The 27,609-nt window shown below is 51.9% G+C and overlaps 1 long non-coding RNA gene across 1 annotated transcript; it reads right to left on the reverse strand.

The window, feature by feature from the left end:
- Nucleotides 1-9,240: 9,240 nt before the first annotated feature.
- LOC118350240 (uncharacterized) lies at nucleotides 9,241-25,270 on the reverse strand. Its single transcript, XR_004803611.2, has 3 exons — nucleotides 25,058-25,270; nucleotides 10,272-10,408; nucleotides 9,241-10,179 (listed from the first exon to the last, which is right to left on the reverse strand). It is a non-coding gene; the product is annotated as an uncharacterized LOC118350240 (long non-coding RNA).
- Between the last annotated feature and the right edge of the window lie 2,339 nt (nucleotides 25,271-27,609).

Genomic DNA, 27,609 nt, shown 5'->3' on the forward strand with positions numbered 1-27,609 from the left:
AAATTCTCTCTGGTCCACTTAGCCCTTCAGAATTTGGGCCTATAAATGTCCGCACTGCAGCCCTCATACCCGGACAGAGGGCCAACTCTTCTCCGTCATTCCTTCCCACTCGTTATCACCCTTGGCACAACCAATTCACTCTGCCCACAGCTCCATCTCCCACGTTCTCTGTCTGAAAGCTCTTACTCGTCCCTCATGGCTCAGCTCACCATCCTCACTCTCGCCACACACCCAAGCCTCCTCCAGACCCCACGGCAGCCAGGCTTGTGCATCACACTCGACCACAAGACCCGCTTTCTTGGTCCAACTGTCCCACAAAACCATGACCACCGGGAAGGCGGGGACTGAGTAACTGTATTGTCCCCTCAGTGTTTGTGCTTTGTGGGTGCCGAACAGAAAAGTATTTGTCGAATGAACGAATGAATGAAGGAACAAATGACTTAAAACACCTCCTGCCTCCTTCCACCACTAAAAATGACACACAGAACCGCCATCATCCCCCTGCCCCCTGCTCTGTCGTATTTTATTCTCATTCTTGGTAATTTCATGAATCCAGTTTTTCAACGTCCCTCCTTGTGATTTGACAACTCAGTGTTGAGATATATATATACGTTAATTTAACCATTATTTCTAGAAGTTGAATAAAGTACAAATCCTCTTTATTTTTTTTACGATTTTTTATTTTATTTATTCATGAGACACAGAGAGAAAGGGGGACTGGGGGAGGCAGAGACACAGGCAGAGGGAGAAGCAGGCTCCCTGCAGGGAGCCCGACGTGGGACTCGATCCTGGGTCTCCAGGATCACGCCCTGGGCCGAAGGCGGCTGCCCATATCCTCTTTAAAGGAAAATGCTTTCCACAGGCCACCCCAGTTCCTCCAGAGACTCTAACCTAAGTTTGAAACACATCAAGTTACTATAATAAGTCTTTTCTAGGAACATGCCTTTCAGTGGTGAATTAGCACAGCTAGGGAAGCTTGGGCTATAAAACCTGTAAGAATAAAGAAGGAAATGAAAGCAAAATAATAATAGATTTTCATAACTCAAGGAGCCTCAAGAATATGTTTACAGACCCCCAAGCTTCGCGACCTCGGTTTGAGAAACACTGGACTAAATTCTTAGAACTATAAATAAGCCAAGACCACCTCCGTCCCTCCAAGTCAGGAAACGGGGTCTCCGAGAAAGACAGGGACGGGCCCAAGGACTGCACCCCGTGAATGGCAGGCCCCGGACACAATCAGAATAAACCACCTCATTTAATTTGAATTCCCTGGACTCCTGAAAGCAGTTTGCTTCGGAGCGAAGATCCCATATGCAAACCTGGTCGATGGATCTGAAGGGAGACGTACACTTGAAAATAATAAACAAGAACCCATTTATAAGGAAAGAAAAATCGAAAGGCAGAAAGTAATGAATCACCATTGCAAGTCGGCACAAAAAGAAAAATTAGTTCATAAAAATGCAGTTGGATAAATAATAGGTTATTTCATCATGTAAATATGTCCCAAAAATAACTTTATTGAAACGAAAACATCTATCGCAGCCCAAACAATTCATCACGCTAACGTATATCTGGAATCCTAACAAATTTATGAAAACGTTATATTCCGTAATCTTTCTGATCCAATGCAAATAAATAGCTGTGCTTCGACGCTCTCGTTACGAAATGATTAATCACAGCTGCCAAAAGCAGCCCAGAAGCTAATTTTGATTTCTCACATTGTGGGTGGCATTTGGGGGAATCTCCAAGGACTGTGCCTCTGCGTACGGGACCTTCGGGCATAAAGATCTCCTTCCCCTGCCTCCCCCACGGGGGCCAACCCGGGAAGAATCATCATTCTCACTTTGAAGCTGAATATAGCTTTTTCCAGATAAAGAAATTCAAGAGCTTCTTGTTGGGCAGAATGAGTCAGGAGAGGAAGGAAGGAAACTAATATTCACTGTGGTCATTTTATTTTCTCCTCACGACGCCCACCCCGCATGGGATGAGCTACTATTATTGAGCCCAGGAGAGAAAATCGGGGCCCAACTCTCCCGCCAATCGCTCAGAGATCGGCCTACTGGCAAGCTGGCCTATTGCCCAGGCTCACCCAAGACCTCGGGCATCGCAAGGCCCGTGTCCCAGAAACCCCCTCCCAAGTCAGCGAACTGGGACGAGTGGCCACCGTAGCCGAGGGCACCAATGTGGGTTCACCGGACCTCAAAACCCTGCGCTCAAAAAAAAAAAAAAAAAAAAAAAAAAAAAAAAAAAAAAAAAAAACCTGCGCTCTTGGTATTTGGGCAACGCCACCTCCTCCAAGACATGTCGGGGCCCCATTTTGGTGGCCAGAACCCTTGTGCTTGGAGACGGAGGGCAAGGCTTGACCCCCAACGTGTGCCCTCGGGTGCGGCTGCTAAATCTCTGGCACAAGTGGGCGGGAGAAAGTGTAGATCACACGAAGTCACCTGCAGCCTTGAGTTCTGCTGCCCTCTTCCTCTCGGCCCCATATAGACCTGCCTAGACCTAAGGGCGGAGCTGACCCGAAAACCCCTTCACCTCCGTGTAGAACCCTATTGAATTAAACTATGTCATTAGGGAAAAAGGAATTTTTTTATGACTTTTACTTTAAAAAAGGCTGTTCCAGTTTTTAAAGAATTTATTTTGGAAAGGATGCTAGTTCCTGTAGGGGAAAAAAAAAGTTTCTGGCTGAAACTGTGAATTTTCTAACTGCAAGCTCTTTCAAAGGCAAGAAGGCAGGCTCTTGAAGGGATGGTTACTAGGGAGACAATTGTATTTAAATTATCAGCTCACAATAGACCCGGCAAAGATATTGATTGGAAGCGAGAGGGTGAAATTATTTTCTTCAAACTAGGGAAAAACCGAGGGTCTGGCTGGAGGCTCGCCCGTCCCCAAGTGGAGAGAGACACTGGTCGTACTGGTTTCCTTTGTTTAACTGCAGATGCTGAGAACTGAGAAAAGATGCTCGCTCCTCTTCTCCCAATGAGCCTCTCTGTGCAGTGAGTGCCCCGCCGCGGAGTCTCCCTAAGGGTCCCGCAGCCCCACGAGGAACCAATAACAGTAAAAACCCGTGTACGACCGTCTACACGCGTGAGATTCTTGAAGCAATTCCCTATGTGAGCACATTTAAGCCTCACGATAACCCCGTGAGGTCGCTGATTATCATCCTTCTTGTTATTATTGTCATTTTCCTGTCCAGGAAAACTGAAAAGGATGGAACAGGCGGCTCCAGGTCCCGCAGGGCCTGGCACAGCGGGGATTTGACCCCAGGCCCTCGTCGGCACGAAAGCCCCATCGCTGATGGACAAACTCCAGACAAAGTGTCTTCAGTGAGAGGTGTCCGGTGGAGCTAGGAAAATCTGTGTTACTAAGGCCGGAGAGGAAACCGGGACGGGACGAACACATAACCGGTAACATTTAGGGACCAGCGATCGCATTAACACCTGTGCCTACGTGTCATCTGTCCCCTTCCTAACAGGACAGCGATGTCATTTTTATCCTCTGCTGACTTGGAGGTTGTTTAGTAACAAAGGGATGGACCATCTGGTTGTGTGAACCCCCCCGCCCCCCCGCCGGCCCTGTGCTCTACGCGGAGCTTCACATCCACCTGGTCCTCCCAGTGACCCTTTGGGAGAAGACACCAGGGTGTCATCCTCTCTGGTTTACAGATGAGGGAACAGATTTTGAGGCCCAGAGAGTGGAGGTCTTCCAAACCCCGGCCTCCTGCTGCTCCCAGTTGCCCAGGCCCCCTGCGGATCAGCCCTGAGGCGCCCCCGCGGCCACCTACCCCACCCCTCAGAGCCTTCCCAGCTCCCTGCCTGCCCGCCCCTGGGCTCCGTGCCCCCCAACACTCAACCAGAGCGGGTAGCTGTGCTTACTCCCCTGCTCCAAATGTGAGCCCCTGGGGCAGTCACTTCCCTCCACCCTCTCCGTCCCAGCCCAGCGCCACGCCTGGCACCTAGAAAATGCCCAGGAAATGTTTGGGAAATAAATGATTCAAGGAATGCTCATCCCGGAGTCTGGTGACTTCATGTGATTTGAGTTAATGCATTTTCTCCCCTGTCGAGAAAGAAAAGCTCCCAGGCGACCCCTCAGCTGTGTTCAGATATTGTAAATCATTGATCATAAAGATGAAACGCACGAGCTGGACCGAGCCCCGGGAACCTGTCAATACCGCGGGGATGAATCTCCGTTCGCGGGGCCCAGGGCCTGAGCAGGCTTCCCAAGGCCATTAAGCTATCACCGCGGCTCAGGCATTAGTTGGAATAAAGTGTTTGTGTTTGTTTGTTATCATTTCTTAGTAAAACTAATTAAGGAACTAATTGATTGTTTTGTTGTTCTACTAATTAACTCCATATGGTGCCCATTTCCATGGAGATAGACTATGAGTTATGGGAAGGGCTCTGATTTAACGTGTCGTTTCTGGGTTTGGGGACAATCCTTTAGAATTAAGTATCCTTTCCAATCTCCTTTCCTTTCGTTGCCACAGCCGCATTCTTGGCCTCCTCGGCTCCTCGAGGACGGGAAATGGGGCCACCGGGCCGGGCAGGGAAGCCCGAGAAGGAGGGAAGAGCTGAGGGTGGGAGCGGGTAGTGGAGAAAGCCCTGGGATGAGGTGATGATACCTGTTGCCAAGGCTTCCACTCTGAGCACCTGCTGCGTACCTGGCACCGTGCTGGGCGCTGCATACGTTACCGCAAACCCTGTCAATGGCCAACCTTCATGCTACTGGCCCCATTTTGCAGAAAAAGAAACTTGGGTTCTCGGCGTCACTTGCACAAGGTCTTCCAGCTAATGCACGTGTCCATCCAACTATCCATTCAACAAATCTGCACACGGCACCCTCAGGGGATGAGGCGCAGATCACGCCTCTGGAGGGAGCTCTGAATCAGATTCAGTCCCTCCCCCAGGGACCATATTTTCTAGAAGGGAGAACAGATAATAAATAAGAAAACAAACAAGACTGTTTTAGGCAAAGACAAAGGCAAGAAAGAAAATAAGTCCAGGTGGTAAGAGAGTGATGATGGCACCTTTTTAAATCCATTGAGTAGGAGTGTCTGGGTGGCTTAGTCAGTTAAGCATCTGCCTTCAGCTCAGGTCATGACCTCAGGGTCCCGGGACCAAGACCCACGACAGGCTCCCCACTCGGCTGGTTCCTCTCCCTCTGCTTCTACCCCTCCCCCTGCTCATGTTCTCCCTCTCCCTCTTTCTCTCTCTCAAATAAATAAAATCTTTTTTAAAAAAACCATTGGGTAGGAAAGACCTCTGTGAGCAGGTGACATTTGAGCCGGAATCTGGATGAGAAGAAGGGAACAGCCATGTGAATATCTCTGAGGAGAGCCTGTGGACAAAGAACTGCAAACAGGGTGCCAAGGCAGGAAGGTGCTTGCGGTGTCCCACCAACCACCGGAAGTCCAGGCAGAGGGAGCCAGGGGGAGAAGAAGGAGAAGGAAGGAGAGACATGAGGGCAGAGGGCAGGGGGCCAGGCCATGAGGCCCTTCGATATCTCGGTAGAGTCTAGATTCTCTTGTGTGTGGATGACTCGGTCCATCTGAGTCTAGAATCCGCGTTCTTCTCATAGCCCGTGCTGTGAGTATGGGTATAAGCCTGGGCCAGCCCACAAACACATGCAGGGCACTCACTGAGCACCTTGCCTGGATGCTGGGAGGCAGTCACAATCCTTTAAGACTGACTTGCTTGGTGGCTCCTGACCTTGGATCCTCAGATTTTTAAGGATCAGAGAAATCAATGTCAGGACACCTGGCTCAGAAATGGAAATGCCCTTTACCCAAAATCAGGCCCCAAAACTTAGACCTAGACCTTAGCCTGGACTGTCCTTGAAGGTCTAGGTTATAGGGCAGGTTACTGTTCAGTAAATATTCACCCTCGCTCCTTTCTCGTGGTGAATGGGATAGCCTCCCCCCACCCCCACCCCCTGCCCCAGCTGGTGCTGGTGGCCCAGGTGGCCTGCTTTGGCCACTGGAAAGCCAGCAGATGTGATGCAAGCACAAGCTTTCCCTATGGGTGGGCTGGGCCTTGTACTCTAGTGACCTGTCGTGAGACAGCATCTCTGACAGCTGCTGTGCTTCAGCTGAGTCCCCAAAACATGCCCATGGTCTAGAGCCAAGCCCAGGCCACCACCGCTTGGAACAGTGTTACCCAGCAAAACCTGGGGCGGAGCAGCTAAACTACAGTTGACCCGCAAGATGGTAAAGCCAAAGAACAATGCTTGTTGTCAGAAGCTACTGAGCATTGGGGATGTTTGTTACACAGCATTATGCAGAATAGCTGACTCATGTACCTACTATGTCCAAGGCCTTGATCGGATGCTGAGATGCAGATAAGGAATATAGTTAAGGAATAAATACAATTAAGGAATTTCATCTACCTTTGAGTAGCTGAAAGTCTAATAATGACTCTTTTTTTGAAATCATAATTATAAAAAAAAAGAAATCATAATTATATTAACTCAAGTCAGAAACACTGGTAGTTTTACTCTGACTGCTAGCTTGATCGGTAGTTATATAATTACAAATTTTAAAGGAACAACATTAAAGAAGTATAACTTAGTGCCCATAAAGGCTGTGATGGACTAATAAAGGGAAATCACGGTGTGGTCGAAGGGTGTACTGAGTTCAAATCCTGTGTTTGCCATTTAGTAGCTGGATGACTTTGGAAAAGAAATGCAAACTTTCTGGGCCCCAGTTTTTACATTTCTACAATGGGAAAAATAATGGCCACTTCCCAATGAAGTTGTCAAGATTTTTAAAAAAATACATGTCAAATGCCCAGCATGATGTCTAACAGGGGTGGTCCTTCAGACATGCCCCTTTTTAGCTAGCTTTTTTTAGGTTCTTTTTATTTTTTTTAAGATGTATTTATTTACTTATTTATTCATGAGACACAGAGAGAGACAGACAGAGAGAGAGAGAGAGAAGCAGAGACACAGGCAGAGAGAGAAGCAGGAGCCAGCCAGGGAGCCTGATGTGGGACTCAATCCCGGGTCCCCAGAATCATGCCCTGGGCCAAAGACGGCAGTAAACCGCTGAGCCACCCAGGCTGCCCTTAGCTGTAGGTTCTTTTTTTTTTTTTTAATAGTTTTTTTAAAAAGATTTATTTATTCATGATAGACACAGAGAGAAAGAGAGAGAATCAGAGACACAGGCAGAGGGAGAAGCAGGCTCCATGCAGGGAGCCCGACACGGGACTCGATCCCGGGTCTCCAAGATCGTGCCCTGGGCCAAAGGCAGGCACCAAACCACTGAGCCACCTGGGATCCCTTAGTTGTAGGTTCTTAATAAACATGTAAGGTATGGGTTCCATATGAGATGGGGTTTAGCGATCCCTGGGTGGCTCAGTGGTTGAGCATCTGCCTTTGGCTCGGGGTGTGACCCCGGGTCCTAGGATCAAGTCTCATGTCGGGGTCCCCGCAGGGAGCCTGCTTCTCCCTCTGCCTGTGTCTCTGCTTCTCTGTATCTCTCATGAATAAATAAATAAAATCTTAAAAAAAAAAAAAGATAGGGTTTAAGTGTCCAAATTCCATTGCCAGCACCCTTCTACTGTGAGGTCTCCTGAAGAGGAAACTTCAAGGTATTCCAGTGAAGAGGCAAGCAAACTGTATTAACAGGAGAGCCCATAACCCCCAAAGCAAGGCCTCTGTGTCAAAGTTGAGTTCAAGAAGGAGGTTGAGGCCAAGGATCTAGGAGCAGCTTCTGTTTCCTCCACCTGGCTTGCCCCAAATAGCCACAAGGAAGGAGGAAATCCATCTGCCTCTCCGTCATCACTGGCTGGAGAGTGAGCTGGGGGCTGGCTAACCATCTGCCCTCAGACTGGGTGCTTCCTTTCCCATAACATGGACACGGAGGGCGCCGACACGTGGAGGGTCATGGCCTTTCCATGCAGTGACCACTAGGAAGGCCTCCAAGGGGAGAAGGGAGCACAGCTGGTGGTGCTTCCCAATGGGGAGAAGACTCCAGAGCAGAACTTTCATCTTTCCTGAGCCCAAACTAAAATGAATACTAAGGGGTAGAAATGTTCCCCCTTGTTTACTCCCAAAATTGAATTATCAGATGTTTCATGTGACAGCCAAAAGAAAAAAAGAAGAAGAATGTGTTTGTAGAGCTGTGGCACAAACAGAGCAGTCAGATTGATGGAGGAGACGGCTCCACTCCATCTGGCCTTGACTGGGCAAACCATCCAGCTCTGGATGCCACGGCTTCAAGTGGACATTAATACCCATCACGTACTGAGGGCCTCATTTTATATTTAAGAAACCAAAGTCCAGAGAGATCAAGTGACCATCTTGAGTTCATCCAGCTGAAAGTAGCAGAGTCAGAACTTGAACCCCTATCTCCTGGACTCTGCAGCTCCATCTCTTGGGGCCTCTGAGTAATCATGACGGTGTTAGGGGCAGGCTGGCATTTGTCAGATATGTGGGCAGCCAGGCCTCCTCTAGTTCCCTCTAGAAATTGGGCTTAAGAATAGCAGAGTATCAATCAGGTACAAACACTTTGACTTTCCTTCTATATACCGGGCATTGTTCTAGCCCTGGGGGATAGGACTGAACAAGATAGACAGGATCCTTGTCCTCGATGTGCTCAGTTTCTAGTGGGGTGAAAGAGCAAACAAGAAAGAAGGAGAGAGGGAGGAAGAGAGGAAGGGAGGAGGGAATGAAGGATAGAGGAAAGGAGGGGGGGAGGGAAAGAAAATTTCAGTTATCCGTCCATGTTATACAGATCATAATATCAATTAACAGAGAATTCCTGTGAGGCTGAGTGGTTAGCGTTTAGCCAGAGTGGTTGGTGGTTGGCAAAGGGATCACTAAGGAGTGTCATTTGAGTCAAAATCTGAAAGGCGAGGTGACAACCAGGAAGAGGATACAGGCCATGCAACGGTGTGGAGACAGGTATAGTGAGTGGACACATTCAAGCGTTCAAGTAGACACTCGAACACAAAGGTTCAAAGCTCATTGTAGAAGCTTAGGCTTAAAATATAAAATCAGATATAAAGTCAAGAGTCTTTTCAGCCTTTAAAAAGGCAGCATTTGATTTTTTTTTCAAGTAATAACTTCTGTATTGATCTGTATGTGTTTTATTTTTTATTATTTTTTATTATAAATTTATTTTTTATTGGTGTTCAATTTGCCAACATATAGCATAACACCCAGTGCTCATCCCGTCAAGTGCCCCCCTCAGTGCCCGTCACCCAGTCACCCCCACCCCCCGCCTACCTCCCCTTCCACCTAGTTCGTTTCCCAGAGTTAGGAGTCTTTATGTTCTGTCTCCCTTTCTGATATTTCCTACCCATTTCTTCTTCCTTCCCCTCTTTTCCCTTTCACTATTATTTATATTCCCCAAATGAATGAGACCATATAATGTTTGTCCTTCTCCGATTGACTTACTTCACTCAGCATAATACCCTCCAGTTCCATCCACGTTGAAGCAAATGGTGGGTATTTGTCGTTTCTAATGGCTGAGGAATATTCCAGTGTATACATAGACCACATCTTCTTTATCCATTCATCTTTCGATGGACACCGAGGCTCCTTCCACAGTGTGGCTATTGTGGACACTGCTGCTGTGAACATCGGGGTGCAGGTGTCCCGGTGTTTCATTGCATCTGTATCTTTGGGGTAAATCCCCAGCAGTGCAATTGCTGGGTCGTAGGGCAGGTCTATTTTTGACTCCTTGAGGAACCTCCACACAGATGAGATCATCCACGGAGCATGTGCAGCTAGACAAGAGACGCAGCAGAGGATAGGGCCCTGGGGTCTTTTGGCATTGAGAAGTCCTTGGAGCCAGTAAAGAAGCCTCGGGGATGGCCGGGGTGGGGGTGGGTGTAGACAGAAGACCAGGGGAAGCAGCTGTAAGAGATGACGTGCCTCAGGAGTGAGGAAGTGACCATGTTCAGTTCTGCAGAGAACCCAGGACAGTGATGCCGGGAGCTGGTCGTGACTTTGGACAGACTGATCCTCTATGACCTTGATGTGAGCAGATCATAGAAGGAGGTGGGAGAAGCTTGACTGGAGTGGACTGAGGAGGGAACAAGAGCCAAGGAAGTGAAGAGGGTGTAGAACTCTTCCGAAGAAGTCTGCTTCAAAGTGATGCAGAGAATCAGTGCAGAAGCCGACGGGGATGTGAAGGCCTGCTTGTAGGCCCGAGGGACCAGCCCTGGACAGGGGGATCTGTGATGCTCGATAAAGAGAGAGAAAGAATTAGTGGGGTCCTTTGAGGGCCCAGGAGGAGATAGGACCCCAGGGCTACGTGGCAGACTGACCTTCACTGGAGCAGCAGACTAACCTGAGATGGTCGGTGTCCTTGTCCTGAGCAGGACTTGGCCTGCAGGTGAGAGTCCTTGGGGCTTCCAGGTCAGAGGGGCTGTGTCTTCTCTTCTGCTGCGGTCCCTCCCTGCACCTGGCACCAAAACACATGGTCCTATCATCTGCCCTGTGGTAAAGTGGAACCACGCCCTTCCTAAGGCACTTTGTCGGGGTCATGTGCTCACTTACACTTTGTATAACGTTCTCAGCAACACTGAGATGTTCTAAGCCCGTTTTAGGTTTTGACAACACGTGTGAGTTCAATCCCGCCTTGGACATTCACTCTGCAAAGTCAACCCCTTCCCCCAGCCAGGTCTCGGTTTCTTCATCTACCAAATGAGAAGTGGGGCAGGAAATTCTAGAAGGTCCCAGTGAATGCTAAAAGGGGTCAAACTTGCCATCTCTTGTGCCACTTCAGGTTCCAACAGTCGTTGAGACTTCCTGAGGACCGGGAGTAGTGACCACAGGAAGTGGGTTCTCCTACCCATGCCCTTCCCCAAGGTTTAGGACAGCCTCCATCTCACCTCAAATGCAGCTGCTCTCCCTAATCCTGCCAAATCCCCTCCCTGCCTTCTTTCCTTCAGTCCCTGTCTCTAACCTTTCCAATTGTTTATTGCCTCTGATGTTGTCTGAAGCTCCAAGATAATTGTTGCAGGAGAAGCAATCAGCTCATCCTTCGACAAGTCATCAAGACCAACAGGCAAGCTGGGGTATTAGGCTGTCAATTTCCGGGCCCTTCCAAATGTTAGAACAATTTTGGTGAATTACAAGCAATAGAAAATCACTTTGGGTGCTCATTAGGCAGGAGGCAGGCGCGATGATGAATGCTTGGAAGCGGAGGCAGAAGTAGGCTTTCCTGCAGCCACGAGCTCACCTTCCAGCATCTTCTGGGAATGGCTCACTTAACCCTCAGTCTTCTGAAGAAAGCCCAAGGATCCCCCAGGGTTTGATGAATGGAGAAAATTCCTCTTGGTCCTGGACGGTTCACTGTGCATTTATGGGGCCCTCGCTGCCTATGCTGGGTCCCTGGGATGAGCGAGGCATGCTTGCTATTTGGTTGCTCAGGCCAGTAAAAGACATACACAGAAAGTCCACAAAAGACAAAACAGACCAAGACAATAGGAGGAAGGAGGAAAGAGATTGATTCTGACCCGAGGAGGGGAGTGAGGGTGACTTGATAGAAGCAGGGCCCTTTGACTAGAGTCTTGAAGAATGAATAGAACATTAAAATACATCCCCTGCTCCACAATTAACAACAACAATAATAATAATGACTAATGCTGATACAATACCTATATAATGCTATTATGTTCAAGCCTTGTAACTAAGAGCTTTATGTACTTTTAAATTATGTAATAATTCACAATAACCCTTAGGTAGATGCTATTGTTATCCCCGTTTTATAGATGAGTAAACTAAGGTATAGAGAGGTGAAGTAATTCCCTAAAGAATTACAGCCAGTAAGTGTCCATGTAGGGATACAAGAGAAGTGTAACCGTGAGTTATTGAAAGCAGACCTGGAGTAGTTCTCATAGCTTCTTAGGGAAAATGGGAGATGAGTGTTGAATAGAAGGAGCATCAGCCAAGAAGACCAGGGTTCCCATCCAGGCTCCACCACTTATGACTCAGGTGGCTACTCAGGTGATTTGGGGGAAATATTAGACTTTCTGAGCCTCAACTTCCATAGAGGAGTCATCATGGTCCCACGTGCCCAGCAACATCCAGATATAGTAACTGCTGGAAGTCAGCTCCAGAAAACTGGATCTGCCATTCATTCCATTGCTCACGGCATTCATTGACCACCTGTCGTGGGCCTTACACCAGGTTAAATACTACGGGGAGAAAGATAAATGAGACCAAGCCCTTACTCTTATGGGAAATGCAGTGTGGTAGGGAATGCTTTTAAGAATTAATCTATGGATTTGCTCCCAGATTCTGGGATCACTGAATTCTCTTCACTGGATCCAAAGGGTCTCTCCTCTCCCCCATTTCCCAGGCTGCACATGTAGGTATAAGTCATCCTCTGCAGAATATAAAGCAAAGGCTGCTGTGAACACTGCCAAATGCAAAAGGAATCAGATGTATAGCAGCAGAGCTAGATTTTCTGATTGCAGAGATCATGTAAAGGACAGAAGAATGAAAAAAGAAAAAAACTTGGGGAGGGACTATTAGGACCAGAAAGTATGGAGTAGATATTTACTTAGGGGAAGAAAAAGATCTTGAACATACAGTGTCAGGGTATACAGGAACACCAACTGACTCAGGGGCTCCCACTGGCCAGAAGTCAGCTTCATCAACCATTGGTCACCCAACCTTCAGTGGTGCTGGTCTGTGCCCCACAGATGATGCTCATGACTGGTCCATCCCACGAAAACCATCTCAGAGTCTTTGACAGTTACAAGATCCTCAAAAGAGGGGATGGAAGCCTTAGAAATCTAATGGAATGATCATGACCTGAAAGACAAGTCTCAAACCCTGACTAAAGTGGGACCAGAAGGAGTCAGCTTGAAATTGCTTCATTTCAACATCTGGGGAGAGAGTCAGAGAAATGAATGCAATGGGGATGTGAGTGCAGGATGGAACCTGCCCAAAGTCCAAGGTCAAAAAAGAGAATGAGGTCAACTCTACCAGTAGAGATAATGGGCTCAAGTCAGGAAAATTTTTATAGATGAGGTCACCTTCAACTTAGTCCTGTTCCCACGTAACATGCCTTGGGATAAAGAGGAATGGTCATGAAGCCCAGCAGTAGCAAGACTGAAGGGCAAGAGGTAACAAGATGGAAACATGACTTGGCATAGAAAACACTCCTCAGGTCTGGGCCAGAATGGAAGTGGAGGGAGGGGTTCAAGTTATGGACAATCCTAGCCCTGGTGGCAGGATGAAGTCACAGATGGGGTTCAGGGAGCTCCAGACTGGGGGATAGAGGAACTGTATTGGAATGAAGTAGGGTCTGGAAAATGTACAACACTGGATACATGAAACTGGCAGCAAAATGTTTGCATTTTTATCTCAAAGGCAGCTACCTAAGTCCAAGATGGAAGAAATACCAGTGGAGAGAAATTATATGAAATAGATTTAAAAGTAAGAAATAACTACCAGCTCTGTAGAAGCCAGCCCGAAATTAAACCTAGGTTCATTACAGTTATCCCAAATGCATCACACTCAGATGTGCAGTCAGGATGTCACAGAGGCTCGTAGAAGAAACAGGAAATTAAAGATGCACGGACCAGTGGGTGGTCTGATGAAAAGCACCAAGGCTGAGTCAGACAAACATGAGTTCAAATCCTGACTGGGCACTTAGTAGCTATGCAGCCTGAGGTCAGTTATTTTAGGCCTTAGTCTCCTCAACTGGAAAGGTTACTTAGAAGATTAGAGAACACAGATGTAAAGCAACTGATACAAAACCTGGCACAAAAGAGGTGGCTCAGAATATAATCATCTTTAATGCTGAAGAAAGTGACAATGATGATCAATTGTCATGATGGAGGTGGTGGTGATGATGATGATGATGGAGGTGGAGGTAGTGATGATGATGATGATGATGGAGGTGGTGGTGGTGATGATGATGGTGATGATGGAGGTGGTGGTGATGATGATGATGGTGATGATGGAGGTGGTGGTGATGATGATGATGGTGATGATGGAGGTGGTGGTGATGATGGTGATGATAGAGGTGGTGATGATGAGGATGAGGATGGAGGTGGTGGTGATGATGATGGTGATAATGGAGGTGGTGGTGGTGATTATGATGGTGATGGTGATGATGGAGGTGGTGGTGGTGATGATGATGATGATGGAGGTGGTGGTGGTGATGATGATGATGATGGAGGTGGTGATGATGAGGATGATGGAGGTGGTGGTGGTGATGATGAGGATGAGGATGGAGGTGGTGGTGATGATGATGGTGATAATGGAGGTGGTGGTGGTGATGATGATGGTGATGATGGAGGTGGTGATGATGAGGATGATGGAGGTGGTGGTGGTGATGATTATGATGATGGAGGTGGTGGTGGTGATGATAATGATGATGGAGGTGGTGGTGGTGATGATGATGATGATGGAGGTGGTGGTGATGATGATGAGGATGATGGAGGTGGTGATGATGGTGATGACAGTGGTGTGATGGTGGTAGTGGTGATGACGATAATGTGATGGAGGTGGTAGTGACAAAAGCGATGACAAATAAGATTATAATGTCCTTTAATTAAGCCAGGCAGTAATGACACTTTCTCGCCATACCTCATAGATCTCAGATATTCTGAAGACCTTGAGCGGTGGAGAATAAGCATCCGGGTGGAAAGAAAAAGAAATGTAACAGCTGTGGGCCTCTGAGAAGGCACATGCTTTGTTTCATACCAGCAGAAGCTGGTCCTGGGGGGTGGACAGTAAGTATATCTGTCATCCGCTGGGCCCTCACTGTGGGCAGCAAGGCACTAGGTGCTTCAACATTCAGGGTCCCGTTTCCCCCTACAGCACTCTGAGAAGTAGGGTCAGTGCTCCCAACAGGGGGAACATCCTGTTTAATGGCACTGGAAGAGGAATTGGAGGTGGAAGAGGACAGCAGAGATGAGAGTGGGGTGAGATGGAGCTGAGAGGGTAAAGGAGCCAGTACCTACAAAGCTCCTAAAACAGCACCCAGTGCGTAGTAAACACTCCGTGAACTCAGACTCTGTATCATCACTGCCGTCATAGGGGACTCTGGGAGAGTCGGGGTTACACCAAGGTGGGAGAGGTGTGCTGCAGGGGGGAGACAGCTCTCGGTCACAGGAGGCGTGCAAACAGTGGCCACTGGGGACTTGCAGGGGACTGGGGTTGAGGCACGGCTTGGAACCCAGGGCCTGGCAACTGTCCCAATCATTGTCTGGAAGCTGGGGACCTGAGGGAAGAGGGGCTCAGTAGACACGGAGATACCCGGGGTGCCTCGAAAGCCTTCTGTAGAGGGACACCCCCCGTGATCCCACCGGAGCCCCTGCCTGGCCCGGAGGTAAATTCCACCAGAGATGCCCAGCCCAGCCCCACCCTGGGCATAAATGGCCCAGATAAGCAGACTTTCTCCCTGTGCCTTAATCCCTTTTGAACTTGTCCTGCCTCCTTTGTTCTCCCATTTTAATGATTCCGTTCCCTCCACCAGCCCCCTTGACGGCCACCATGGATCAACCCCACGGCAGGGAGCCCTATAATTGGCAGCAACGTTGCCAACACTCAGCTGTGCGGGCGGAGAGGCATTTAGTGGTGTTTGTTCTGTACAGGGGGGAAAGGGGGGAGTTCTTCAAAACCAAGTAGCTGCAGTAGCTTGTTCAACACGATTTCAAGGTGATAAATTGGACCTGATTTTTTTTGTCATTTTTTTCCCCTGCCGATTCTTCTGACAAGTGGCCACTGCTGAGCTTGCTGGGGGAGACAGAATTGCTTTCACCGGCAGCTCATGCCTTCCCGCTGCCTCCTTCCCTCTCCTCCCTCCCTTCCTCCAGGAGATAACGCTCCCCACTACAGGACCGGCTCCGGAGCGGCAGGAAGGGGGCCCAGAAGACCTAGGACTGCTGCACTCTCAGGATCCAGGGCCAGGGCTGCTGAGTTCTGGAAAGAAAGGCCTAGAGAGAAGGGCACATCGGTTCGCTGAAGCATGGAAGCATGGCTGTGAGACCTTGAGGATGGGGCCCAGAAGCTCAGGCTCTGGAAGTCCTCTCCTTCTCCCCAACCCTCACTTCTCTTGTAGTTCCTTCATACCCCAAGCATTTATTGAGTCCCCACTGCATGCCCCGGCACCATACTAGCAACACCTAAGCAAACACAACTGAAGACTCCCCGCCCTCTCGGATAAGAGGGGAGACAAGGGCAGTCGACAATACATACACTAAATTATTGGGAAATAGCTATCCAGAAGGTGTTGCATGCTACGGGGAAGACACTAAGCAGAGGAGGGAAGGGTGATGCAGAATGTGGGGTGGGAATGGGGAGATCGTGGTTTTCAGTGGATGGACGAGTTAGCTTGTCTGACACAGTGACGTCAGAGCAAAGCCCTGAACACGCGCCTTCGTTCACTCATTCCCTCTCTCCGCCACCCAGACGTTCATTTATTGAATCACTAAGCCAACCAACCATTCATTCTCCCCCATCCCTAGTTCTCTCACCCTCCCGTTCATACATTCGTTCATGCCCTCACTCGGCCTGCAGTGTCTCAGGCACCGAGCCCATTTCACTTCCTACCACGGATATGCCTCTCACCCCCCAACCCCTCTTCTGGGCCTTTGCATCGACTGTTCACATAGCCTGAGACCTGACCCCTGCTCATCTCCATCCCCGGTGCTTGGCGTAGAATCACCCCCTCCAGGAAGCATCTCTGACTTGCCATCTCGGTTGAGGGCTCCAGCTCCCGTTTCCATCTCCCACAGCATTGTTCCAGGGGTTGATTTCTCAGCCTGACACCCTCCCAAGACCATGGGCTCCTTGAATTTGGGGAGAGTGTCTTCTTCCTACAGCTGCCGTCGTAACTTGGCACACAATCGATACTCAGTAAATACTTATAAAGTCAATCAATTGTCAAGAATAGTGTGGGCAGAGAACTGGAAGGAGAATCACTGGCCAACCAGGGACACAAACCACAAGGAGGGTGAAGAGAGCATCTGTGCTGAGCTCCTACGCCCCACGAGCTGTACAGACCTAAGCACGCGGCACACTGATCGTAGGAGGCAGGCATTTTTAACTTCACTTCATAGGTGAGGACGTGGAAGCCCAAAGAGCTCAAATGCCTTGCCAAAGATCCCACCAGCAACAGATGGTCCAGCTGGAATTCACCCCCAAGTCAGTCTGACCCTACAACTCTGCACTTGCCACATCACGTCCCCCAGCCGTCTCCCTCAAGACAAGTAAAGCCCATCTGGTCACTTTGAGAATGAGCCCAGAGCTCTAGGGCGGCATTCACGGGGTCCTGGGCCCCCACCTTAACTACGTGCAGCTGGCTGATATAAGATTATTTTCCTGATTCTGCATTTAAATGGGCCCAGACCTCCCCAAGACCACAGAGCCCTGGCCTCAGACCTTTTAACTGGTAATTACTCTGCAGCCACAGTGTGAGATCATCCATTAACCTGAGGCCAGAGTGCGCCCTGCTAATCAGCCCGCTCAGATTCCAACAAGCAGCTGGGCTGATTGCAGACCTTAATCATGGAGGGACAGACACAATCAGACTGTCCAGCCCTCCTCCGAGCCCAAAGGGGAGAGAAAGTTTTATTACAGAGGGGCTGACATTTGGCAGCCTTTGCCAGAAGAGGTAGCCACAGGCCATGTCTCAACCAAGACTTGCTTGATATCCATGCAAGACCGAAGGAAGAGTAGGAGCTCCGGCCGGGCAGGCGGGACAGCGCGCGGGACGGAAATCGAGGGGAAAACGGAAGGGAACTCTTCGAGCACCGCGGCCCCAACCACGGACCGAGCACCGCCCTGGGTGCTTCCCTCATGCAGCCTGTAATCCTCGAATAGTGTTGCAAGGTTGCAGTGCTTGAGCCTCACGAAGGGGAAGCTCCGTTTGAGGAAATGAGGAAACTTTTCAAGCTCCTGCAGCCGGTAAGTGGAGGAACCAAGAATCGAAGGTGAATCTTCCTGGCCCCAAAGTCCACGACCTTTCGACCCTCCGCAGGTATCTAGCTTTCAAGCTGGCAGACGTCCTCGTGTTAGGGATGACAAAGAGGTTGACACAGATGCGATGCTCCTCTCAGCCACAACTGCATTTGAGGACAGCGATTGACCTGAAGAGGGGGCCCAAGATCAGAGGAATTCTCCCCACCGGGTGAGATGACGAGGGGGAGGGGCCTCCTGGGCTCTCCGGGTCCCTACTTGCCATAATCCCCTCCTCCCTAGCTTCTCAAATCATTTGGCCATGAAAGAACAGCAAGGAAAGCTTGAGATGCTGTAGATATTCTTGCCAAATTCTTTGGAGAATAAAAACAAGAATTATGAGGTTCCTGGGAATGAAGATAAGAGATGTCCACCTTGGAGCAAGGTGGCCCAGCCCTGGGAAGAAGACTTCAGCCTTGGAGTGAAGCAGAGGAGCAAGGCCTAGAGAGGCAGAGTGCCCCGTGGCCAACGTAAGGTAGACAAGTAAGGTCACCTTGCTGCCCGAGCTGAGATGAGGGCCACAGAGCCTAAATGGGGCCTAGACAGGTAATCCCGGTAACTGGTCCATAACCGGGGAAATTCTTTATTTCCCCGCTCAACCCCTCAAACCTAATCCATATACCTGCCCTTTGGGTTCTCCACGCCTGTGCCCAGTCTCCCTATGTCACATTGCCCTATTTTATCTACTGCTCTCATAGCACCTGTCTCTGAAATTACCTTCTTTTGTCTGTTCATTGTTTTTTGTCTTCCCCATCCAAATGCTGGCACCCAGGAGGGAGGGGATCTTGTCTGACTTGTTTGCTGCTGTAGATTCCAGCAGCTAAGACGGCACCTGGCACACAGCAGTAACGTTTTTTGAATAAAGAGTGTTGGAGTCAGGATCATGGGTTGCGTCAAGGGTGGGGGCCTCGGAGAAGAAGGACTAGTGGAATCTGGATCTTGGAGTCTAGCTTCCCCACCCAGGGTACAAAGATACGGAAAACCACAGGGTAGTTAGTTCCAAAGGGTCATGCTTGACTAGTCGTTCTCCACCAGTCCCCGTCCAATAACCTTTACCTTCTAAAAATTCCCCACGTCCGTCCACTCATCACCAATGCCTTCCCTGTGCCCATCCACATTGGCCAGTTTTTGCCTACCTCCCCCCAAAAGTAAAATTTCAAAAAAAAAAAAAAGAAAGAATAACAATTTACTTATTTTTTTCCTTCTTTCTATTTGAGCCACAACCTGTTTTTGAGACTCACGAAGCCCTTTTAAAGGCATCCAAAAAAATAAAAAAATAAATAAAAATAAAAATAAAGGAATCCCATTCTAGGAGAGTAGATTTAGACAGTCTGCAGCAGCCACAAAAAGCAAATTTGAAGCAGAGGGTGACCTCAGGTGAACCACTCCAGCTCTCTGAGCCCCACTTTTATCACCTGTGACAAGGACTGAGGCTATCTTCCCCGCAAGGTTGTTGTGGAAACTGAGGCAAGCTAAAAAGTGCCTGTGGCTCCAGTAAGGTGACCGCTGGCCCTGGTGGGTAGGTCACGAGTGGGGCTTGCTCTGCCTCTGGCTGTGTGGGGTTAGGCAGGCAGCCTCCCCCCTCTGAGCCTTTCCTACTCCCCTCTTGTCCAGAGTTCCCACTAAGACGCTCCTCTTCCCAAACGTGTCACAGTAGGTCACCAACCCCCCAAGGGACCTCCCGTGGGTCCAACAGGACCCTGAGGTTAAGGCTGCAGGGCTGGATCAGGACCCGCCACGTCTCCTGCCACTTACTTACCGACGTGTCCTCGTGATGCCCGCAGCAGCAGCAAGTGCAGACAGGCCCCAGGAAGAGGAGCTCTCTGCCCTGGCTGCTCTTTCCTGTATTCACCACAAACGCCATTAATTCCAGTCCACAGACGTTCACTGAGCACCTACCCCGTGCCAGGCGCTGCAACGAGGACTCGGAGACGAACAGGACGTGGGCCGTCAAAACCCAGGCCCTACAGGAGGACTCACCCAAGACTGGATTTACGCCCCCTACCCTGGGCTCCTAGAAGCCCCGCTGATCGAGGCCCAGCAGGAAACCAGCGCCTACGCGAACACGGTCACCGAGGAGAGTGCAATAAAGGCTCCGGTTTACAGGGACAGGGCAAGGCTAGAGAAAACCCACAGGACTTAACGCAGTATTTTGGGGTCACCATTCCCCGGTCTGAGCAGGGGCTTGTCTGGGGAGAAAGGAAAGGGAAATGAGTCTGATCCCTCTCGCCCCACCTTTGGGTGTCCTGCCACTGCCTCCCATTGGCTGAATCCAACAGGGAATCCAGAATGTGAGCCCCCCTCCCGCCCCGTGTGGTCCGTAGGGCCGGCCTCCCTGCACACAGGGCTGAGCGGCGAGGCCCGGGAGCGGCTGGGGAGGGCCAACCCGGTGCACGCGGCACACCTGCCTGCCTCAGAGAGCTGGACCGGAGCCTGGCAGGGACCTGACCTCCCCCGTCCGCCCAGGAACTTGCTCCCCGGCTGCCTGAGCTGTCGTTTCAGGAAAGTGTCACCGAGGGCTGCCATCGGAGCCCCCGGGAAACTCCCAGGCCCTATTGAGATTCTCTCCCCCTCTGCAGCTCCCCTGGCAGCATCGCAGGCTTGCCGCGGCTCGTACTCATCTGTCTCCGAAAGATTAAACCGTCCCCTGGAAAAGGCCACTGTGTCCCAAAGGAGAAGGGGCCATTTATGCTCATTCCCTCAAGAAACTGACTTTCTAGAAAAAAAAAAAAAACATACAGGTTGATTCCCCGGCTTGAGAAGAAGCTGCTGCTTTTTTCTGGGGACGGAGAGGTGGGGGTGGGGGCAGCGCCGTGCATCTGAGGCCCTTTCCTCTCCCGCACTGACCCCACCGCAGGGCTCTGAGTGGACGCCTTGAGAAAGCCACCGGCAATGAAAACAACTGACGTTTATTTATTGGACACGTGCATGCGTGACATGGTCCGTGCTACCCTTGGACGCCTAAGCACGCGGGTACCGTGCGCAGGTAATCTGAGTGGATTGCCAGATCTCCATGCAGCTGCTCCTATGAGCGAGCCCGCTTCACAGATGAGGAGACTGAGGCGCAGCAACGGTAAGTGACCTACCAAACACCACAGGTTGGGATTGGACTTAAGTCTGAGTCTCTCTTAAAGCAAAATCCCTGAACGGGTGGGGGTATTATGTCCCCCAGAGGACACGTGGCAATGCCTAGGACATTTCTGCTTGTCCCGGCTAGGGGAAGGAGCGCTAATGGCCACCAATCATAGAGCCCAGGAATATTCCCAAACAGCCCACAATGCACAGGACGACCCCACAACAAAGGATTGTCTGGCCCCAAATGCCAGCAGGGCGGAGCAGATCCCTGCTTTAACGTCCCCCACCACCCAGTCCTGGTGCCCGTCGGTCACTGTGGCCCCTCAGGTGCGGAGAGGCTCAACGGGAAGCTCAACAGATCATTCAGCGCCTTATTGAAAATGTTGGTCTTGGGACTAAGAACGCTGGGAAGCCCCTGGGGAATTCTAAATAGGGGGGGAAGACCTAGTGAATTTGAATTCGAAGCAGGTACTTCTGGCAACTGGGTGGAGAATGGCCCCGAAGGCCTGGGGGACGGGGGCCTGTTATAACCCAGAGGACGGGGAGACAGAGACAAGCAGATGGGTTTGGGTATCTGTAGGAGGCAAGCACGACGGGACTTGGGGAGGAGAAGGAAGCCTCAGAGACGGCTGCCCGCCTCCTGCCCTGAGAGACAAAGCAGACGTGGAATTGTTCCCTTGGTCTTAGAGACTTCACCTCTCTCTCTTCGCTCAACCACCCCTCTACGTCACAAACCACTGCGCTTCTCACGGAGGGACCAGCATCTGCAAGGTTCCTGCGAAGAGGGGAGGTCGAGGCTCACGGTCGGGGCTGCCAGGTACGGTTGGGCGGGTGCCTGCAACGGGAAGGACGCTCCCCTAGGCTTGGGCGGCCTGTACGGCAGCCCGCACGCTCCCGGTTGCCAGGCGTTAGGGCCTGAGCTCCCCACCTGGGCCTGACCGTTCCCTGGGAAGGCCGGAGTCTCCAGCTCCGGGGATCAAACTACCTAAAGCAAGTGCAGTCGAACAAGAGAAGGCCCGGGTGAGCCTGGCGAGCCACCACCTCTAGCTCTTGCCCAGGCTCCCTAAGCACAGGGACGAGAGGAGGTCGGTGGGCAGTAGGGTGGGAGGAAGGCCCGGGAGGCGTATTTCAGCTTAATAAGAAACCCTCTCGCCGCTCAAGCTGCCAACCCAACCCATTAGCATGGTGTCCCTCGCGAAGAACGGAGTCAGGGGTGCACCGGGGGATCCAGCGCCCGCGCCCCGGGAGTGTGAGGTGCAGACGGGGTGCGGTGCTCTCTCCACGTCGGCCTTTACGAAGCCCAAACGGGTTCAACAGACTCAGGGTGTGCGGCACCGGCTGAGAAAAACTACACCAACATCCTGACCACATCACTTATTAAAAACCACTCCCTGCAGGGCAGGGAAAATCTTCCAAATGGTGTTTTTTTTTTTTTTTTTTTTTTAATGTATCAGCGATCTGCTTGCAGCCTGTGACAGAACTTCGATAAATATTCCCTCAATGTAAGCTCGCAGCTCTTCCCTCTAAGGAGCACGTTCCCGGCTCCCTCCCACCTGGACACCCCCGTGTTCCTTCTGTCCTTCCATTCGGGTAGGAGTCGTGGGGTGGGGGATCAGACATGAGTCAGGAGGTGGTGCAGGGACAGCCGCACCCACACCTCGGGGCAGGTCATGAAGTACCCCCAGGAGCCTAACGCGGGGCCTCTCCAGCCTCGACTCTCTCCTGAGCTCCGGGCCCACGGGGCCAACTGCCCATGAAGTGACTCTTCCACGAGGTCCCCCAGGCCGCTCAGCTCCAGGGCCTGCACGGAGCTCCTCGTCCCTCCCGCCCTCTCCCCCAATCTCACAGAACGGCCCACTGGGGTGCCTTGGACCCTTAGTGACCTTTCAGCGCCCCCGCCCCAAGGCCGTCTGCCTCTGCTCTAGTTGGGGTTTCCCCAGAAGCAAACCCTGAGACAAAGGTCTAAACCCAAGTAATGATGTGGAAGGTGCAGGAAGCCCGAGGTGAAGGGGGGCAAGGGCGGCAGGGCCGGAAAGGAAATGGGCCAAGGGGGCGTTCGTCAGGCCGTCTGTGCCGTGGGCAGCGGAGCTCAGTTCTCTGTGCGAACTTGAGGAAACGGGGTAGAAACAAGCCTCAGAGTCACGTCGCCATGTGTTGGTGGAGGCCACTCCCGGAGGTGGAGGACGCCGTTAATTCCCTGGCACTTCCATCGTGTCCCAGCTCGGGGCAGTCCCGCAGCCTCAGCGAAGGCCCCCAGGCAGAGGATACAGGTCCTGCAGTCGATGGAACCCAGGAAGTGGGGGGCCCCAGACTGACTCTCCGGTACCCCAGATTCCCCCCTTTCCAGGCTCCTCGCACCCTGTGCACGCACCCGGTCCCCACGGTCAGCACCCGTGGGCCTCCGCCTGCAGCCGGGCGCCCCACCCCCCTTCTCCAAACCGCAGACCCGGTGAGGTGGCAGGCATCCCGGGTGGGGGGCGGGCCCTGGTTTTGGACTTCCTGTCCCGTCCTAGGTGCACGACTTCAGGTAAGACTCAGAACATCTCTGTTCAGTGGTTTTGGTGGGAGGTTGTTTGCTTTTTCCCTTTCAGGTAAAAGCCGGGCATGAAGATTGTCCCTTCGTCCTGGGATGATTGCTAAGATTAAATGAGCTGATGCACGTCGAGGGCTTAGACCAGCACCTGGGCATACGGTAGGTGCCCAATAACAAGGCCTTGGTCATGTCACCCCTTGGACGTCTTCCCTCCGAGAACTAGACCCTGAAGGCGAACTTTGCTACTTACTAGAAGATTCAGAGCCGAGGGGACCCTAGGGATGCTCTTGGAGAAAACTCCTCACCGAGGATTGGAGATACGGTTGGTAGAGCAGATGCTTTGGGCCAAAGGAGTCACAAAGGTGTGAGTGCTACGTGAGTTTGCTCGTCGTGGGTGTTGAGTCCAAGAGCAGAGAGTATAAAAGGACCTAGAGTGAAGCTCCCCTCAGCCTAGGGAGGACCTGCCAACCTGCGGTCAGAAAGGTACGATTAGGAAAGGAAAAGTGGGTTCCCCGGGTGGCTCAGCGCTTCAGCACCTGCCTTCGGCCCAGGGCGTGATCCTGGAGACCCGGGATGGAGTCTCCCATCGGGCTCCCTGCATGGAGCCTGCTTCTCCCTCGGCCTATGTCTCTGCCTCTTGCCTCTTGCTCTCTGTGTCTCTCATGAATAAATAAATAAAAATCTTAAAAAAAAAAAAAAAAAAAGGAAAGGAAAGGAAAGGTACCGGGCAGCAGTGCGTGTTCCGGACAGAGCAGAGTCTTCAGGGCAAAGCAGTTACAGGAATAAAATCTGCCTCCAACACCAATTCACGGTGCGTCCTTGGCGAGTCAAGGTTCTCCCTCTGGACCTCAGTCTCCCAATCCGTAAAATAAAAATAATGCCACATACCTGATAGCAATGTTGGGAGGCTGAAACATTAGCACAGAGGTAAAGCCCAGCATCCGGTGGGCTCCGCGTAAAAGTCCCGGTCTGCCCTCTCCCCACCCCAATCACTAGCTGTCCTGGTCCCGACCCCTGCTAAGTACAGTGCAAACCCGGTGACGACCTTGGGCGTCCTCAGAGCCTCCTCTCACATTCTCCCGACACGTCTTCTCCCTTCGTCATTGCTGCGACAACCGCGTGTGTGCGGGGGGAGCCCAGCACCACCTCCACTTCCTGCACCGGCGCTCCCTCCACTTACACCGGTGGCCGCCCGAGGGTCTCCTTTTTTTGAATATTTTATTTATTGATTCATGAGAGACACAGAGAGAGAGAGAGGCAGAGACACAGGCAGAGGGAGGAGCAGGCTCCCCGCGGGGACCCCGATGCAGGACTCGATCCCAGGCCCCGGGGCCGAAGGGAGGTGCTCCACCGCTGAGCCCCTCCTGGGGATCTCCTTATGACCACCTGTACTGAGGCCTGGTTCACAGAAATGTTAGCACAACTCACAACAAATGGCTGTTGCACTGCAGCCCCCTGCCCAGGGTGGCCCCGGAGGGCAGCGGGGAGATGACTCCCCCGGAGGTGGGACTCGGAGCTCACCTGGTGGTTCACCTGGAAGGCAGGGGCAAGTGTGCGGGGGGATGAAGATACCCGGACTCCTGAGCAATGACCGTGGTCCAGCAGGGCCCGGAGGAAGCATGATCAGGACGAGAAACGAGGCAGTCTGGGGAAGAGGGAAGCGGCGTGGGAATGAATCTGCGGGTGTGGAAACAAAACACACGGATCTTTGTGTCTCACCTTGTCACACACGAAAGATCACCAAAGCAGAGGAGGCAGGCAACGCGCCAATCGGCGGGCGGACCGAGCAGGGGACGTCAGGCAGCGCCTCCTGGGCCCCGGATGCCGCCCCGCCCCGTGGGCCTCTGCACAGAGCAGCCACGGCGCGGGGCTGGAGAGGTGCGTGGGCCCGGCGACCCGCGCTCCTCCTCCCCGGGGCTTGCCCGGCTACGACTGCGGTGCCTGCAGCAGGGACTGAAAATGAGCCCTCAAAATGGCACCGTGAGGACAGCAGCTGCCACTTGGTGGCAGATTAATTACGTCGGGCTCCTTTCACTGAAGCCGCGGCAGCAGTCGTCCACGTGGGGACTGATCCCTGCTCTGGCTACGGACAATCGTCTCCGTCTGCCTCGCCCCTGCCAGCAGCACCAACCACAGATTCTGGAGGAAGCCGTGATCCCACTTACCCTCACCTGGGACCCATCAAAGAGCTGTGGCGACGTGTGCATGAGCTGGAGGTATTTAAAAATTTTAGACGATCTGTTAGAGCCTCCCTCGAGGAGCCACGTCTGGGGCAACGGCCTGCTGAGCTGGGACCCGGTCCTCCAGGTCCTCCAGGATGAGGTTCGCGGGGCTGGCGCACCAAGAGATAGAATATAAATGTCCAACGAATCAAGGGTGAAGGTAGCGTTGGCCTTTCTCACCCTTGTCTTGTGATACGCTCAGGGCACTCGGGGCTCCCGTCCTGCATCCTCGTTCCCAGGGGCGAGATGAAGAAGGTTCACTCTGAAAAAGAAGAAAGCCCACTCTTGGCACGGGTAATTCACCCCAATAGCGGAAAGACGCCCGCCTAGAACCCCAGGGGCCTCCCCAAGCATCTCCGGTGCCTTCCTGACACACGGTCGCGGCGAACGGCGCTGCAACAGGATGACGACGACCAGGAGCTCGGGCTTTTCAGGAGTAAAGCTCGGGTTTCCCCGCCACACAAACCCCTACATACGCTGCAGTACTTGCCAAGAGCAGGGGAGTCTAGGATGGATGCCGGGGGCGAGAGGTGACGGGGAAGGACGGTCCCCCCGCGGACCCACCGCGCTGGGTGGAACGGTCTTTGCAGCAGGTCATCTCTACTGAGGGTTTCTGCAGCGACTCCAGCCAGCGACCGCCGCGAGGAGCCTGGGAGAGGCTGGGTTTAGAGTCAGCACAGCAGTGCCACAGATGGACCGGGGCTGACGTGTGTTACGAGCTGTCTTACCTCCTTTTAGTGCTTTTTTTTTGGGGGGGGCCTCAGTTGTTGCTGTGGCAACTGGCTACAGGTCGGTCTAGTGACAGGACTTGGTCTCAGCGATGCTATCTCTGGCTTTCTCCCCTGGGCTTCCTCTGTGCCCCGGGGATGCCTTTGGAAGCCCATCCAGTCCTTCTGGCGCACCCATACCTTGGTGAGTGGGATAGAGGGTGGATAGATAAGGGATCGATGGATTATAAGGGGCTGACGCAGGCAGCTCTGGAGGTTGAGGGCCCACACAGGCAGAGGGACAGGGCTGTCCTGCCTCTGCATCCCTGTCGTGCCCGGGCCCTCGGCACCCTGGATGCTGGCCATCCGCGTGACTTCGCTCAGTCTACGGATCCAAATGCCAGTCTCTCCCGGAAACACCGTCACATCCTTTGGATGATGGAGAAGCATCCTTGGTCGGAAAGGGGTCAGAAACTGGAACATGGACATCCCCCCTTCGGTACCTGGAGCAGCGATTCTGGGGCCTGTTCGACACGACTCCTCTGGGATCCCCAGAAGAACGGCACCCTGCTTGCCCGGGCTGCTAAGATCAGTCACCCAGCCTTGGGCGGGCTTTCCTTTTTCCACTGCTCCCTGTCTCCCCTTCTCCTGCCCTCTGGGATCATTTTCCAAAATAAACTGGCTTGGGAAAATAACCTGCTTTCTCTGAGTCTGAGCTTCCACTTCCATGAACGGGGGGCATTGGGACGCCTGGGGGGGCCCACTGGTGGGGCGTCTGCCTTGGGCTCAGGGCATGACCCCGGGGTCCTGGGATCGAGTCCCGCATCAGGGTCCTCACAGGGAGCCTGCTTCTCCCTCTGCCTGTGTTTCTGTCTCTCTCTGTGTGTCTCATGAATAAATAAGTAAAATCTTTTTTAACAAAAGTGGGGGGACACTAATTATCCCTCCCCGCCAAGTTGGCTGTGAGCGTTTAGTGTAAATCGAGAAGCCTGGTGCCTACAGCCATTGAGGACTCAGGCAGGAACTGAGACAAAAGACAAAGCAATGTTTGACAACTTCTTTAATAAACTATTAAAATGGCTCATTTTCATCTTATTGTGTTTTTCTTCCTCTTCGGTCCCACTGGGCACCCTTCACAAAAAAA

This window comes from Canis lupus, chromosome 11 (assembly GCF_003254725.2).
Source record: "Canis lupus dingo isolate Sandy chromosome 11, ASM325472v2, whole genome shotgun sequence".
NCBI lineage: Eukaryota > Metazoa > Chordata > Mammalia > Carnivora > Canidae > Canis > Canis lupus.